Below are 14,299 nucleotides of genomic sequence, written 5' to 3' on the forward strand. Positions count from 1 at the left end.
ACAAATTATCTGGAAGAATCCTTTTTCGACCTTTTGAAATGCGAAAGAAAGCAAATCGCACAAAATGTATTAGAGTTGATGGAATCTAATGTATTTATGCTATAGAAAAGAGCAAGAAATGCGTCTAACAACCATTAAATGTCATTTTATACGTATTACAGTATGTTTATGAAAAGGAAAAGTAGGTCTTAATATTCTATAAGTCATCATGGATAAGCAATAATAAATTAACTAACAATAGTAATTAATATAAACAAATCACCAGTAATACGAAATATTTTACGGACCCCTGAAAATTCGACAAATTCGAAAGGAAGTCAAAAGTTCGAGTCAGCATCACACTTTATGTGGAGTTTTTTTTAGTTTATGTCGGCCGCTTTGGCCATTTACTTGAGGATCAGGCCTCGTAGAAAGGTCAAGTTAGCCTCACATTATATAATCGATGCCTGTATCCTTCCGGTGTTGGTCTGTTTGCGACGAAGGGAAAAGCTGAGATGAAAGTTAATCTTTTAAGTTCTCCTTCGCATTTATTACATGAATTCGGCAGAGAAAAACGCCGACTCCAAAACCACAGGGGTCTTACTATTCTGAAGATGCCCGTTCAAATCCCTTAACTTCAGCACAAATGCAGATCTTTCTCTCCGATTGCTCTTCTTTTTTCGTTTTTAAAATGTGTCTCGACATCAGTATTTCTTCGGAGTGACGGACTACCGCACCAGAAGTACCTGTCAGCTATTTGATTGCTGCACTTCAGTTTAGGAAAAAAGAATGATGCTGGGATGAGAAGCAGTTGGTTCTTTAGAGAATGGTTTTCAGAAATAACGACGGGCGTGTAACAGAATTCACGGTTCAAGAACATACAAAAAGGAATTCTGAGCCACAATCCCAGGCACCAATAGCAGCAACAGGTTTCGTCTAACTAGACTTACACTTTGATTTCGAGAAACTTTGACGCTCCTAAAAAAGTGCCAAGGGTTCATTGGCTACAAAAACTCTGAGAGAAAATGCTTCAAACAGCAAAACTGGAAAATCTGGGGCAGACTGTTCACATCGGTGTGAATCATCTATCATGTGAAAGCTGGAAAGTGTGATCTATGAAGCCGAGAGTCGCCTCCTTCCAGCCGTGTAATCAGAATCGACAAGCCACGAGAAATCTCTTTCAAAAGCAACTTATTTCCAACCAATATTTCGCTCCTGGTCTTAGAAGTCTTTTTAAATCATATGGAAAAACTCTATTAACACAACAGTTAACCGTGATGTCTGTCCACTCCTTTGGGAAAAAAAATGAACAAAAATAAGGACATTGAGCACACCAACCAGTGCATGAACATTTCCAATCTACTCTACTGCTTCGTATCTAGTGCATGTATGACGGAAGTCCTAAAAAAAGTAGAAACGTTGAAATCTCCAGAGAGCTTCTCTGGATGGATTTATTAACCGTAACTGTTCCTATGGATATTAAGAGTAGTTTCCAGTCAGTAAGTTGAAGAAATTACGGCAACGCGACTGTTCAGTTCAGCATTCAACTGAAACTGATATACTAAGGAGATAGAGTAGTTTACGCGGCCCATATCAAGGAACAGCAATGTAATATTCAAAACTAGCCGTAACGAACTATTAGAAGCGAAACAGACGTAATTGCCGCAAAAATGGCTGTTTTTATGAAGGAATATACGCACTCTGAATAAATGAAAACCCCATTCGTCTTTCGAATGTCGCCCACAGTGGATATTGAAAACCGCTTCAAGTGGAAGTCTGCAGCAAAAATTCTAATTTATTCGGTATTACCGCTATAAGGTTTCATAGCTTCACTAATTTCTGAAAACGTTCTGTAAATATATTTCTGTCGGCGCAGCTTCAATGGATGCAAAAAAAGCAGAGGAAAAAGTTAGATTGTAATTACTAGAAGAAGTAGTTCGATTGCAAAAATTACCAAAGTTCTCATGAAAACAGTTGAGCATTCAAATAACTCACTGGTGCCTACGAGCTCGTCAGTACTGCATATTTCTGCAATAAAATCTATATAATGCCATTTTCTCTTATTAACATTATATAACTTAAGTGAGCAGAATTATCCAAATCATTGTTTTATGCACTTCTCAGAAATCCAGCCCTCACAAGAAATCTTTTATTATCACTTATATTTTTTCGGTGTGGATTGGATGCCATGCTGGCATGACACAGCACTAAATTCTAACCACAGCACCTGCTTCTGTTTTGCTTTCTTTTCTGCAACCCTCTTCCTCAAGTGTTCTCTCACAGAATAACAGAACAAAGAAGACGTAGACGCATGTAACAGGAAAAAGTTGAGATGGTTGCACAGCTCTAGTGAACTCGTTTTCAGCAACAATAGGTTTGCAGATGAGTGGGATCCAGGATTATCCAACAACTACAGAAGAGAAAGAGCAAAAGAGCAAAAGAGAGAGTAGAGCAAAAGTTCCAAACTAAAAATCGATGTAATCATAAATTGGTCGACAGTAGAAAACTGTCCCGCAGAACTTTTATTTTTTCATAGATGGAATCGATTCCGAATATAGGGTTTAATGACAACGGCACTTCTATTATACATTAAGAAGTAAAATTACTACATGTTTTATAACATAAGATATAATTACACAATTAAAGAGTTTAAAGTAGGACGTGACACTATGAGGAGCACGTGTATAGTAGAGTGATCGTGGAAAAAAGAAACGCAACGTACATGTTTATGGCATCATGGGATATTCACGTGATATGATTATATTTATGATATGATTGTATTCGTCTTATTTCTGCAGATGTCTCACTGTGCGTCCGCTAAAAATGTTAATGCTGCATGATTTTCACGCGCGTTGCTGTTAACAAGAAGTTTGACACTTGCAGTCGGTGGGACTGCGAATTTTTACCGCGATATTCGTAAGCTCTCCACCACGACCTCTATCCGTTAACAGATGCATGGATTTCCACATCGGAAATTTCGCATCAACCTTTAAAAAGAGCTGCCACCTAGGCAAAAAAAAAGTATTTCACAGTAACAGTTCTCTCTCAAGGACATGCTGGGCATAAGTTTCTCGGAAAAACCGCTTACGATTGAAATCAGCCTAGAAATGTCAAGAGTATCACATTATCGTTTTACTAAAAGGGCAAAACATTTCATTAAAACTTCTCCGCTAGTCAAAAGCGATGAAAAAATGACGGGTTGCTTGTTTGACTTCGAATACAGGTTTTTCTAACTGTCTAATTGATGCTTCTTGTGTTGCATGTGATGTGAACAACCGATCCACCCGAGGTTACCAAAACGAAAAGTTTTAATAGCTAATAGAGGAAATGAGGTACTAGAGGCTAAGAAATTAAATGAAGCAAGTCCACAGAAACTCATGCCAAACATTAATGCAATTTCTGTGTTAGGTCTGAGGCTCTACAAATTTCAGTTATCAGCCGAGATGTGTATTGGCCTCAAAAAAAAAAAGGATTAATCATGACTTGAACAATGGCTGCGATATCATTATATTGCTATCATAATAATTATACTATCGTCGCTATTATTTAAGTTAGATCTTCACATACGACCAGCACTCTATCCTTCCCTTCATCTGCACTGTTCTTCTCACATAGCTAACTATAACGAGTCTGCAGAAAAAAGAACTTACAACTTGTTACAGAGAATTTTTCGCAGATTCCATCCCGCCATAATATTCGCACTCTTAGCATTATCTAACATTTCCCGAAAAATCCAAAACCATGTATAAAGCAACGCATTTCAAAAGAGTTCGTCATAAATTCGTTGCACCCTCGCAAGAATCGTCCACGTCTCTGCAACTAAGCCCAAGTGAAGGATGCACTCATTATCTGCTCTGCTGTACATCACCGATGCAGCGAGTATTTTTAGCGAAAGGATCAGTGCTTTTTGTCGCGAGGCCTTGTTAAGAAAATGGTGATTATCCGCTGCATACTGTAGCAGGGGGACTTCAGTCAGGCTAAAGCTTAAAATTCCAATTTGTTGCTCGGCAAAAAGAAGGAAAACGTAATTTCAGTAAAGCAGAGCACATAAAGAACCAGAGAGAAAAAAACGAAAATTATGCAGATTATAAAGGCAAAAGAGGAAAGAAATAGCAAGCGTAAAACGCGGGCGTAAAACGTTAAGAAAATGGTGATTATCCGCTGCATACTGTAGCAGGAGGACTTCAGTCAGGCTGAAGCTCCTTTCTATCTTATTCTAGATGCGAATGACCATTTTACATTCAGATAATCGGTGCCACGACTCCACACTTATTTCAGACCCATCAAAATTAGCTCGAACTATCCTCCAAAATTCATGGAGAGCTCCCTGACTTCATTTATGCAACGTAAAAACCTGCTACATATTTTTACATCAGAAGCTGAACGCATATAAAATTACGACTTCATTCTGAAAAAAAGACAGGTTTAATTCTCCAAAAAGATTCATTCGATTAAAAGTTATCCTCTTGTAACTTTTCTCTAAAATTGCTCTTCCTATTCTTCTTAGTCTTCTTTTTGAGTTTAAAAATTTCTTACTGTTCCTCCATTGTAATCAAGCTTATGGTAAAAAAAGAAAAGAGACTCAGAGAAATAAAAAATGATTACAAATTCAGCAATTCACATTCAGGAAATGCAACAGTTCTCAGCAATTTTTAAGTCAGATGAGGAGGTTAGGAGTTGTTCTATGGTTAGATTAAAAAAGAAACTTCCTTCACAAAACGGCATCTGGAAAATTGCTCCTGACAAAATGCCATGAAAAAGATGGGATAAAAGAGAACCAGGAAGTACAAATTCAGACTCTTTCCTTCCAGAAACTGGAGAAATACAGGAGATCTTTTGTATTTTTCTTGCATGTACTAATATTACCTTACACTACAGTTCTATGTGTTACTATGTGCTATTTCATATTTATTTCCTTTATACGCCTTGTTATAAAGATATATATTCTTTATACGTATTATTTCATATCCGTTTCCTTTACATTATCAACGTTTTATTTTTTCATTATATGTATCAAATTTTTGGAATTTTTGAATTATTCTATATGTACTCCGCGAAAATCTGGAAATTTGTTTCCCTGATTCTCTACCAAGAATAGAGAGTGTGGAAGAAAATAAAGTTATGTTGCGCTTACCGACACAAGTACTTTCAACCAGAATGAGGTAATATATGTAGAAGTTCTATTTATAAAATTTCAGGTCCCTCATATCAATCTAAAGTATCGACACAGTTAATATATGAGCTTCTCTATGTGGTAAAAATAATAACCGTTTTCAAAAAAGCACTTCCACCACTGACACATGATCCATCAAACAAAAACAAACACAGTACATTACTGCGAGACAAAAACATTTTGCGCGGGAAAGGTCATCTAAGAAACTTTCTCATTTTACACATATACACAATGACTACGCAAATATGCACTATATACTCAAGTATATAACACTCAGGAATATGTAAACATTGTTTGATGTCAACGTAATAGGTGATATTTGTTTCGATAAAAAAATGTGTATAAGAGACTAATAATAACCCTTAGAAAAGATTACCATTAGATTCTAAATAGCAATAATTTCTATTTCGTAAAACCTCATCTACAGTATCAAAGGTTGCATGTCATGCAATTGACGTTGTTGGGATTAGGATGGGAGATGTAGTTCACTTTCAAGTTACGATTTCTCCGTGCTAATCCACAAAGGGACGTGGGAAACAGCTCTGTGTGGTCTCTTCTGCTCAACGATGCGACTTATTACAGATCTACCCGCGTTCTATTGCGTAATGAGCTGCATGGTTGAGGATACAGAATAACACAACGTTGTTTCCTATCCCCTTTTCCTGAACTACTGATTGAAAGCAGAATTGAGTGTGATCACGCTAATAACCGTGAACAACATTCCTAACAATCCCTGTCCATTCGTGGAGAAATCCCAACATCGTCAATTTCATAATATCCTCTTTGGAAAGGGGAAGAGGTACACGGTACTCCCTTAGTTCAAGCTTGGTTCCAAAAATAGAGTAAAAGACAACATAGGGATCCGTTCAGTCGCTGCTTTTGAGCACAATATTATATCTCATAAATATAAGAAGAAAGAATTCTCGGGATACTTCAACTTGTACTTGGTAACTGAGAATATCCAAAACCCTTCTATCTCAAGAAGGAATCCATAATTAATTCGAGCATGTCGTCCAGTGAACACATAGAATGGATTAGTCACCGATTCTTATCATATTATCACAAAGAATTTCTTTTTATCACAAAGAATTCTTTGTGATAGCCTAGAAACTGTTATCTAAATTTCTGTTAAATCGGTGAAACAAAATACGGAAGTTAAAGGAAAGGAAAAAGGAAAACTCTGAAGCAGATTAAATAGTAAGAAGGAGTTTTTGCTTGCAGTGGTTGGCAGCGGTGCCCATAAAAATGTTTGAGCTCTTTTTCTCCATTCATCGCAAATATTTGTACTGTCTTCATAGGTTAAATTTTCTTTGGTTATCAATTTCCAGACGCTCATATTTCCACACTTTTAGCATCACTTTCTCTCCACCTCAAAAAAAAAATAATAAAGAAAAAGGTGAGGACACCCGTTCACAAAGAACATACGGTGGTCAGCTTCTATTTAGTTCATTAGATAACAGTAGTAGGTCAAAGTTTCAAGACTTTAATCGAAATGGTCACCTACTACTACTCCCTACAATTGCACATACAAAATAAAGGGATGAAATTTTCCATCGCTTTTAGATTGAGATAATACAAAATCTCAGACATTGAAGACAGCACACCACAAAACGATTTTGGGTCGCCTCCAGGAAAAAAGACAGGGTTGGAGTGTAAATGTACAATATAAGCGTCATTATACTCAATGGGTGGGTGTGGCGCAGTCGGTTAGAGGTCCGTTGTAGGCACACGATCGAGGGTTCGAAACCGCACTAGTGCAAACCAAGCCTTTCATCCCTCCGGGGTCGATAAATTGGTGCCAGACTTGTCTGCGCGGATAAAAACACTGATCTGATCATCGGCTGGCCCCCGCAAGTCATTGTACAGGCCAACACGCGTTCCGAAACCTCAACGATTACGAATTCCAGTAAAACGCGTTGGCGCATCTCGAATGGATTGATACACCAGTGACTTTATCCTCTTTTTTATCCATGCTCAATTCCCCCTAATTGTCCTAAAAAAATAGCGTAAGAAACGGCCTTTCTGTACAAAATTGTCAAACCTTATGAAACTACTTTTATATACACGTTGGTTCCTTCAGTACCCATATCCATTCGTTTTTACATGAATGGACTGCTAAAGAAAGTTCACTGATTATCGTCCGTTCGTACTTAGAAGCGGCACATGTACAGGAATGGCCCGTTGTGAGGTATTCCGTAGGAAAATCTCGTAGGAAAAATACAGGCCACCTCCCACGTCGATTTTCAGAACGATAAGGGAAAATTGAGCGTCGCCGTGACGTTTAATTTCGTGATCTACTATCCTAGCCCTTTTCCTGAAAGACGTTCAACATAGTCAATTTTGTGGGATTTGAGATGCATATGAGCAGAAAAAAGGTACCTAGCCTTTCTATAAATATACAACTGGTCCACTAATGTCATATTAATGTGAATGTAAATAACGGAGCGCATCAGCACAATATGCCATTAAATAATATAACAAAAGAACACTTTAAGTGGAACGTCTTGTGACAAGATGATGGGAAGAGTTTTTTCTTCTTTACTATTTAGTATGAGGTTTTCTAAAGGTCAACCTTTAGAACTCAAATAATAAATAAAGGCACCACTTTTATTGAGTGAACTGCATACTTCAAAGAAATTATAGAATAGAAAAAATACATAAATCTGTTCAAAGCTTAGCTTCGAAAACGTGCCTATACTTCTTGGACCCGCCTTAAAAGTACATCGTAAATACGCATAAAAAGTAATTCTTAGCGCTTAGAAAAAAACGACATAGAGGTTAGAAAGTTGGATGATATTCTTCTACACAACAAGATTTAACCGTCTACAAGTCAACAAAAATGAAATATACGTAGTCAACATTGTTTTTTTTTTTGAAAAAAAAAACTGTTTTTATATTCGACGTTGTTGACACCAACATAAGCCTCGTACAATCGAATGTGAGAGTTTTCCTCTAATTCCTCTAGTAACCTAAAAGAGATAACATAGATTACATGAGCAGATTATCTCTATTAGAGAACTACACGAAATTCATCGCTAAATTCATTGAAGCCACTCATTATCGAGAACAGTGGCATATTTCTAGGAATGAATACATATTCTATTTACTCTGATGAACTTCACGAGAATCACTCTTATCGCTTCCGGAAAACGTCTACCCACATTCGGATTGGAAATGATCCAGTCCGGAGAAATATCGCCAATAGTTCTTTTTTATTGTTGAAGACGACCTGCACTCTTAACAATACTTCTTCAATTACTTAACACTTTAACAATACTTCTTTCTAGCTAGCTACTCTTTGGACATGCACTCTATTACTAAGTGTGCTCTTTTATAGGTGGAGTGTCCCGTTCCACCTATAGACACTTGGAAGAGAAAAAATGCAGGAAATATAGCATGCGGAAATAGATTATTGCCAGTGTTAGAGTAAGTTTTCATGTGTTGAACAACGTACCAGCGCTTCACTTAGTTATCAGAACTAGTGTTTTGCAAATGTAAGAAATGACATGCCGCCTCATGAATTAAAAAAAGAACTACGACGAGACAGAAAACAAGGACAGAAGGTCGCCTGATGACGAGACGAAGCGGTGCATTCTGTTCAGCTCCCCTCCGCTGAACTCCGCCTCTTTTCGGAAATACTGATCTCTAGTGAAACGCAGACAAATAATACTTGAATCCAGCTCGAATTACATTCCAAATGAGCACGCCCACTTTTCATTTACCTAAGATATATATTGCATTAAAAGCGATGTATAAAAATACCACTTTGCCTACGGTAGCTTTCCTTTTGGGAGTGTGCTTGACGTTTGGACCCTGGCTAAGAAGTTAAAGCTCACTGAGAGCGTCTAAGACGGTAACAGCGCGTTAATGGCTCATGTAGCATTAAGCGTTCACACACCAAAACATATTCAAAAAAAGATGTGGAGGATTCAACAACTCTAAGTTTACCTACATATTTACCTACACATTCGAGGCGCGCCGAAGGTCACCTCAGCGGCTAGTTCCGCTTTCTAATCGGCTCTGCTCAGAGAGGAAATTCCAAAGTTTGGGAGAGTTCCAGATAATGTTTTGGTTCAGGTTCACGAAGGTAATTGTTGGACGACGAGCAAAGCAGCTGCATAACCTCAGTAACACACTTCAAAGCGAACCGTTATCGTTAGCGTAGCGGAGTCGGCAAGAGATTCCGCTCTGTCTGCCCGATCAATCGGAGGTTTGAATTCACCCTGGTGCTAACCAAGTTTCTCATCCTTCCGTGGTCGATAAATTGGTAGCAGACTTATCTGGAAGGGCAAAAACACCGACTTCACACATCGGCTAGCCACCGCAAGTCGCTGTATAGGCCAGTTGCACGTTCGTAAACCTCAAACGATGCTGAATTGAAGTGAACGTGGGGGCGCACCCCAAGCCAACTGATTGACGCGAGACACTCTGTCCTTATCCTTTAAATGGAGGAGAAAACGAAGTGGAGGATCTCTTCAGATTCCTTTGAACGTGACAGCAAGTATGGCGCAAGTAGACATCCCAAGACGATCGAAAAAGAAGCACATGTCGTCCTAGAATTTCCGCTTCGGTAAGCTAAACATGAGAGGAAAACTTCAAATTCTTATCAATGAAGTGTTTCACGGGGAATAAATCAGCGGTTTTCAGCAAATGTTCGTTGATTCTTAGAATTGTTTACGGGTTTAAAACGGTAGAGATTCCATAGGCTTCCCTTCCGCAATCCTTGATTAATAAATCTACTATGCACTTAGATCTGAGTTGAACAATTATGAACCCGCTATAGGATAAACAAAAACTAGGGGAACAAACAGCGAGTATCACGTGCTTCGGGCTTCGTTCAAACGGGAAAAACTCTGAACATCACTGTTTTGTAGTCACTGTTGTTCCAAACACGGATTTTTTTCATCATCAAGTTGAGCTGGATCCCAAAATGAGTCTTCTTCCAAGTTATATCAAAATATGAATCCCATTGTTTTGTCATGGGATATAAATACGTAAGAGACCTCAATTGACATCTAGTTCTTTTATCGAAACAAAAAAGAGGGAGCTATAAATTTCGTTACGCAACATTGTTTGTTTGTGATCACAATTAGGCAGAACAGGTAGCTGCTACTGGTCACTTGTGCGCATTTTATCTATTTACTGATTATAAAATAACCAATAACTTTTCCGAAATGTTGAAAAAACTAAAAAATCAAAAAAGACCATACGTGGATCCAATACCCTACGATGGTTCTGCGGATTCACCCGTTCTTGAATGTGCTTTGTAGTTTTTCAAACCAAACAGCACTAATAAACCCAAGAACGAGAAATGGAAACGAATGTTCTAACTGAATATCCATTCCTAATGGAAATGCAAGGATAAGATGTGAATGTAAAAAGAACAGGCCACTAAAGTACGGCTAATTGAAGTGAATGAGGCATCAAGATGAAAATATTCAGAATGATGTTACTAGAAAATACAGCCCTGACCACTCTGGCTTTTTTTTGCCACATCCGATATCCGAAATATCCGAAACCCGAATGGCTAAAACTGTTTGTCGTACATTATGTGTGCACAGCTTCGACACGTAGGGCGCAGTTTCACCCATACACTCCAGAAGTGCACAGCAAAATATGATTTTGTTGCCATTTTTGATATAAGGAACAAAATTAGTTGTATTAATCTATATCGCATCACAGTCTTTACATAGTGAGTCAGAGTTAACGTTTATGATCGTCTCAAATAAATCAGATAATAATAATACTAAAGAATTAATGCGTCTCAAACAAGTCTAATGACCTTACCAAAATATCGCGAATTAAAGGCACCACCCACGAATCAGAGGTGGTACGGATTTCAGCTAATTCCCGTAAAAAAACGGCCCGGAAGATACGGCATCGAGCGTTCCGGCGCACTACTTTCCACAAGGAGTTCGATTGGAGCGCGCCAGCCTTGTGCACGCGCGCATCTTCCGGGCCGTTTTTTTACGGCAATTAGGAAGAAATGGACGGAATCACACCCCTCTCCATAATCTACCATCACGCGTACAAATACTCCACCTGAAATCCACACCACTTCAGATTCGTGGTATGCTGCCTTTAATCGATAACGAATCGCGGTCAGTCGGTTGAACGTATCAAATTAGAAAGAAAGGAAATGGGAGGAAGTAGAAACGTAGCGTGGTCCATCAGATCATCGCTATATAAAACAGTCAAGCATTTCTATCTCATCAACTGCTCGTTCTAGTTGCACGAGTGAAACGACCTTTGAAATTCTATAGTATTTATTTATTACATATTATTTAGCTAAACAAGTAGTATTATATAAAATCTATTATGATTTCAAGCTGAAAAATCTCGTTTGGCAAGTTTACAAGCAAGAACAGACTATTTTTAATTCTCCTACAAATGTTGGTCATCACCGATGGCTCAGTAGTCCAATGGCAGTACAAAACATAAACATTCGCTTTCCCTACTACTTATTCTTGTCATTGGTATTTTACTCTGCACCGTAAATTTAGAACTGTCGTTTTCTACGGAGATTATGACAGAGCACTAAAGAAATTTTTCTGGTTCTTAAGGGAAATTACGCATTATCAATCGTAGGCGATCATTAACGGAAAATAGGAATAAGTTATTTACTAGGGAAACGAAAGGGAAAAATTCTATCTAATTTTCTCAATGTTAAATGTTCTACGCGTTCAAAAAAAAAACCTTTTCGCTGCAAAACCTATGCCGTGGAGAGCATGCTGATCAACGTTTGTCCTCCTATTGCACGTAGCGGAACATTGAAAGGCAACATACCACAAAATTAGCTATGTTGGGAACTCTCCGCGAAAAAATAGGGTTTAAGTTGTTCATTATGAGTAAAAGCGCTATCGCATTCAATTTTCTCAACTGTACTGAAAACGGCGTGGTGCACGGTTTTGTCAATCGATTTTCCTTCCGGAGCACCTAAGAACCTAACACTCAACATACGGTGTCTGCCAGAGAGTGGAAGGGTTGATTTCAGAAGCAGTTTGATGGTTCACTACGCAGCGCGTATGCCCGCGTTCACATACGTGACACGTTCATGGGTGCCTCGTGTGGGAACTTGATCGACAACGCTGTTTCCCATTCCATTTCTCAGGACAATCAGGAGAAATTTGCGTGTTCGCACTCTCCCACCTGATCTACACCTCTAACCTTATCTTTAAGAGCAAATATCCCCACATTCGATTGATATGCTGCCTCTAAGGAGAGTACAATGAGCGTTTGTTTCCTGCAAAAGGTGGTAGGGAAGGTCTTTGAAATCTTTCATAATATTCCGATAAATTCTAATCGTCTATTAAATCATTATAATAAATTCGGGGTTTTTACTGGAATTTACAAGAACCGTAAAACATCAGTAGAGTTAGCGCTAATAGATAGACACACAAATCGAGGAACAATTGCATAATGTCATAACATGTTAGAGCAACTATCAACATATGTGTACATCAACGAAGGTTACACAATTTTCGGCTGATGGGCAGCTTGAACTCAAAATGAATACCATATGAGTGTTTTGGTTCCACTAAGACAAGTCCTTCGCTTGTTTTTCTTCAAAAGAAAAGAGAAAAGACGGATCGACGTTGAAGAAGACGTACACAGAGGTTTTTTCTCAACCTCTGGCCTCTTGCTATTATTGCGTTCCTTGAGCTTCCACGCATAAGATGCGTAATTGATGAAATTGAAATATCCTGCTTCATAGAATTCGTTGGACAATTACTACACAGACAAAGTTAAGTGCATGTGTATAGTCAAACCTGCCCTTCCTGATCCTGATCCTCCTCTGGTCTTCCATCAAAGATTGGTGAGGCTGTTGAAGAAAAATTCTTGTAATATACTAAAGCGTTTAAAAAACTTGTAATATAGTATATATATTAATATAGTATGCACACTTTCACTTGTACTTATGTGCGTCCAGAGAACCACGACGCTTCCGCCGCAACTCTGCGGATTTTTTCTGCCTCTTCTTAATCTGATATGCATTGCAGTAGCATACACAAAGATGAGCAACTGTGCCTAACAGATATCGTCCTGGAGTCTTGAATATTTCATTTAAAATATTGTTATTTTACTACATAGGTTATCATCAATCGACCTTTATTTGGAAATTCGCAGTCAGATATATGATGGCAACGTGCACTTCTTTCAATCTGTTTTTTTTTTTGTGAAAAGAATTGTTATGTGAAGAATACCGACAAAGTATTTCTAGTCTTTTCTCAAAACTTCTCAGCATAAAAAAGGGAACAAAGGGACCGCAGCTCGGTCTCAGTCAAAATCTCGGGATATTCGGTCTGTTGTCCTGTTGCCGTTCTCCCTACTTCTTTAACGGCTTCTCTTTGTAGTAGGAAATACCCTGCAGTTGATATGTAAACGCAATCGTAACGGTAATGCAACGATTCGTAAAACACTGCATAGAGTGCAAAATATTATTTGTTCACACTTAATGGTCAAATATAGTACAGGGCAGCGTGAACTCATTAACTTTGTAGAATTCTAGAAGTACTTGTTTCAAATGAGGAGATTCTCCTTGGAAACGATAGTGTGGCTATTTTCCTTAGGAGGATTTGTTTTTAAAAGTGCAACTATCATGCGATGACGACTACGATTCTCGAATTAGGCGCAGAAATTGAGGAAAAAACATTTTCATTCGCATGAATCTTAGAACCTAGTCGGTTAGTCAGTTTGTATGGTTATTTTATTTAGTTTATCTTAAAATTCCTCGAGAAACATATCCTCATATAATTCGAACACGGAGTACATGTTAATGTGGTAAAACGCGAAATACTCGAATGCGATATATTGAAACGTAGAATCACTCCCTCTTCATACAAATACGCACTTAAATTCTTCTCTTTTTCGTTAATCCCGAGCGTGGTAATCCCAGCAGAAATCCCCTAACGAAACTTCTGAAAAAGTCGGCGACGAACGTCTCTTGTATTCAGTAGGGTGACCGCGATGCAGCATCGATTGGATGGGAGCAGAGTGCGGAGAGTATGTGTGCCAAACAGAGAAGAAGTGTAAGTTACGACAAACAGATCGCGATAATCCAGTTAAATCAGTTGAAGCCACTCGATGCTGACTGTGAATATAGTTGTTCTGTTATTATTTATTAGTTATTCTGTTGTCATTCTGTTT

The sequence above is a fragment of the Necator americanus genome, chromosome IV (assembly GCF_031761385.1).
Source record: "Necator americanus strain Aroian chromosome IV, whole genome shotgun sequence".
NCBI classification, from domain to species: domain Eukaryota; kingdom Metazoa; phylum Nematoda; class Chromadorea; order Rhabditida; family Ancylostomatidae; genus Necator; species Necator americanus.